The 4,484-nt window shown below is 35.7% G+C and overlaps 1 pseudogene; it reads right to left on the bottom strand.

The window, feature by feature from the left end:
• Positions 1-544: 544 nt before the first annotated feature.
• On the bottom strand, positions 545-1,194 carry LOC127667729 (etoposide-induced protein 2.4-like; annotated as a pseudogene).
• Between the last annotated feature and the right edge of the window lie 3,290 nt (positions 1,195-4,484).

The raw sequence follows: 4,484 nt of genomic DNA, 5'->3' as shown, positions 1-4,484 counted from the left end.
ATCTGATTTAGCAAGTATGGATCTCTTGTGGTAACTGAGGTTGGATGCAAACCCACAGATTTTCTAGATCCAAGTCACAAAGTACAATATGATGTGTTTATAAAAATATAAAGAGGAAAAGAATATGTTATATGGGGTGTGTGGTGAAGTGTGGGGGATGAGGATACCTTAGCAGGCCCTTGCCAAGAGATCCCTTCCTCCTGATGTACCACACACTTGTTGGTATACTATTGAATGCAGTTTATTTAGGGTGTGTGGAGGGGAGTTAAGAGGGTAATATAGGCAGAGAAAGGCAGAGAGAACACAGAATAGAGAAGTAGAGGCCAGCCATGACCACTTAGAGAGAGTGGGGAAGGGAATGGGGAGAAAGGGAAGGAAGGCAGGAACCAAGAAAGAGAAATAAAGTAAGAAGATAAGAGAGAGAGGAGAGGCAGGAAGCCCCTGTTATAGTGGACCAGATCTACCTGCCTGTTACCTGGTAACTGTGGGGACAGGCATACCTGGCTATCTCCAGGTTACTGTGGGTGGAGCTTAGACAGAATCCTTACAGAGAGAGTTCGAAAAGATGGATTGGGAAGAGAGGTACAAACATTCCCTGAATAAGGAACAGTGACTGTAGCAAAAGGCTGAAGAGCATGTCAACAATTATTGTGCTGACACTGTGGATTGGATGAGGTTTCCTCCCTGATACCTCAAATGCCAAGTCCACTATATCGTGAAATCAAATGGCATTCACAACTTTGCCAAGCACAAACAGGGGAAGTGACCAAAGAGCACTTAAAATTGATGTGAGGAAGAATTCCAGCCATGACCAAACATCTTCATGTAGTGATGGATCACCAATAGCATGGGCTGTTACTAATTGTAGCACAGGAATAAACACTCAATAATACTAGAGGGGAGTGGAACAGAATATTCCACCATTCCAAGCAATGACACTGGAAAATTTAAACAATACATGGCTCACTCACTTGCTTCTGCTCTACACTCAGGGGTATCCTATAAGCCAAGAGGCTACTTGCACTTCTTTGAATCTGCTCCTCTCCTGCTGAATCTGAGCTTGTAGCTTTGAGATGTACAGATGCCTCAGATGGATTCTTTGATTTCCCAGTTAAGGACCAGCAGAACGGTTTGACACTGTCAACCATCTCTTCACTTCCCAGACTATCAATTACAGAGAGGAAAATGCCCCCAACTCAGTAATCATGGAGGGACCCCTCTATCCTACTGCCACATATCCAGCCAGGAACTCACACACTGAAGCTCAGTTCACCTGCTCTGTACATGGCTGCCTGTTCTGCCCCTGCACTCAGAGAGCTAGGGCTGCCCCTTTCCTATACTTTTTTAATGGAGTTATTTATGCCCTTCATAAATCTTCTATCAGCATCATGAGATGTTATTTTAAATCCAAATCTTGCTTTTCTGGAGTTTTGGAATATTCAGGTCTTCCTGTAATGTACGAAATGGTTTCTGATGATGCCACATAGCCTTGGTTTCTGTTGGTAGGGTTCTTGTAGTTGCCTTATGCCATCTGGTGTAATTCTGATAGGTTATCTCTAGTGTTAGTGGGTTCAGTTGTTTCAGGTTGGAGCTTGTCCTTCCTGTGAGTCAGCAAGCCTGGGCCAGTACTTTGTTCAATCTTTCACCTGTTTACTGTGTTTTCCTGTATTTTTTAAAGGGATTTTCTTTTTCCTCCTTAAGGGATCCTACCTGTCTACCTGTGAAGCTTGGTATTTCTTTATGTCATTTGTATGCTAATTAAAGGACACTATTATCTTCCTGAAATAGGATTTCAGGTCAGCATCCTGGTTTTTAAGTGTGTTGGTCACGATGGCTTGCTCTGGTGGGAGAAAGGAGTTCTGATAGTGGACTTAGGAATTGGAGGGTGTAAGTAGGATTATTCTTACTTTCTCCAGTCATTTACCAATAGGAGAGCATTGCTTATCCTAATTATTTCTTCATCACTATAGACTGCTGATCTCTAATATTACATAGTAAGAGAATAAGACTAACGCTGGACTTTTACTTCCTAGAAGAGAATGAAATGATAAATTTGGAGATAGACATAAATAAAAGTACCCTAGTTTTGTCTGGATTTTATTTCTCATTTAAAATATTTGACACAACGGGAATATTACTGTATCATTTTATCTTTCTATGTATTTGGAATATTAAAAGAGATATTTATGTTACATTAATGTATTTTGTGACTGGTATCATGGAGGTATGTTTGTGCAGTTCAGAGGACAGCTTGTGGTAGCTGGGTCTTTGCCTTCCATCATGTTGATGCTAATAATGAACTTATTTCCTCAGGTTTGGTGGCAAGTATATTTTTTCATTCTTTTTTATTGAAAAGGGAATTAGAAATATTTTATGATAAAATTGAAGATTTACATGGAAATTTTTTCTGACAAAATTGAAGAAATACAAAGAAAACATCTCAAATTTGGCAATTTTCATGTAAAGTTAAAGAGTAAACTGGTAGACATCAAGACATTGCAAGATTAATTGAAATTGGATGTAGAAACGTTTTATGATAGAATTGAAGAATTACATGGAAAATATTTCTGATAAAATTATAGAATAACATGTTAAAATTGAAAATTAACATGGAAAACTAAAGACAAAATGATAGGCATAAAATATTTCTAAGTTGACTTAAAGTGAAATTATAAGCATTTTCTGGTAAAATTAAAGAACTAAAAGGAAAAATATTTCTGGTAAAATTGAAGAAATACCTAGAAAAACACATTAAAATGGACTATTTCATAGAAAATTATACAGATAGAATGGTAGGCATAAAAATATTTTTAAGTTGATTGAAAGTGGAATTTTAAACATTTTCTGATAAAATTGAAGATTTACATGGAAAATATTTCTGACTAAATTGAAGAAATATATAGAAAAGCATGTTAAAATTGGAAAATATCATGGGAAATTACCTGGATAAAATGGTAGATATAAAAGTATTTTTAGGTTTATTGAAAGTGGAATGATAAACATTTTCTGATAAAATTAAAGATTTATGTTGATTATCTCTGATAAAATTGAAGAAATATATAGAAAACTATGTTAAGATGAGCTACCCAGTACTCCCAGAGCTCACAGAGACAAAAATATCAACCAGACAGTACACATAGTGTTACAAATGGCTCTGGACACATAAGCAGCAGAGGACTGCCTTGTTGGAAATCAAAGGGAGAAGAGGCCCCTGGTCCTGGAAAGGGTCAATGCAGCAGTGTGGGGGAAATACCAGGACAGGGAAGCAGGAGGGGTTTGATTGGGAATTGAGGGAGGTGAGATGGCTTATGTGACGTTTGGTGGCAAGGGGGAGGTACTAGGAAAGGGGAAGTCATTTAAAATGTAAATAAAGAAAATATGTAATAAAAACATTGACTATTTCATGGATAAATTATACAGATAATGGTAAGCATAAAAACATTTCTATGATTGAAAGTGGAATTATAACTATTTCCTGATAAAAATGAAGACTACATAGAAAATATTTATGATAAAATTGAACAAATATGTAGCAAAACATATTAAAATTGAAGATTATCATGGAAAAGAATACAGATAAAATGGTAGACATAAAAATTACTAAATAAATTGAAAGTAGAATTACAAACATTTTCTGATAAAATTGAAGATTTACGTTAAAATTTTTTCTGTTAGTCTATGTCTTTTTATTGGGAATTGAGTCCATTGATGTTAAGTGATATTAAGGAATTGTTGCTTTATATTATGTTTGATGCTATTTTTAAGTTGATGTGGTTACTTTCTTTTGGGTTTGTGGGAAGATTACCTTCTAGCTTTTTCTAGGGTATAGTATGTCTCCTTGTTTTGCACGTTTTCCATCTATTATCCATTGTAGGTCTGGATTTGTGGACCAATAGTGTGTAAATTTGGATTTATCATGAAATATCTTGGTTTCTCCATCTATGGTGAGAGAGAGTTTTGCTGGTTATAGTAGTCTTGGCTAGCATTTGTGTTTTCTTAGGGTCTGTATGAGATCTTCCCAGGATCTTCTAGCTTTCATTGTTTCAGGTAAGAAGTCTGGTGTACTTCTGATAGGTCTGTCATTATAAGTTACTTGCCATTTTTCTCTTACCGCTTTTAATATTCTTTGTACGATTAGTGTTTGGTGTTTTGATTTTTATATGCTGGGGGGAGTTTCTGGTCTGTCCCAATTTGTTTAGAGTTCTTTAGGCTTCTTTTATGTACATGGACATCTCTCTCTCTTTTTCTTTTTAGATGAGATTAGGAAAGTTTTCTTCTATAATTTTGTTGAAGATATTTACTGGTTTGTTAAGTTGGAAATCCTCACTCTCTTCTATATCTATCATCCTTAAGATTGACACATTTTACCTTAAAGGATGGACCCTCATTCAGAAAATGCCTCCATAAGATATGGCTGCAGGGCATTTTCTTTCTTTTTCTTTAATTTTTCTTTATTTTTTATTTTTTATTATTAACTTAATTTT

This window comes from Apodemus sylvaticus, chromosome 1 (assembly GCF_947179515.1).
Source record: "Apodemus sylvaticus chromosome 1, mApoSyl1.1, whole genome shotgun sequence".
NCBI lineage: Eukaryota > Metazoa > Chordata > Mammalia > Rodentia > Muridae > Apodemus > Apodemus sylvaticus.
This window is presented reverse-complemented; position numbering and strand designations above follow the sequence as displayed.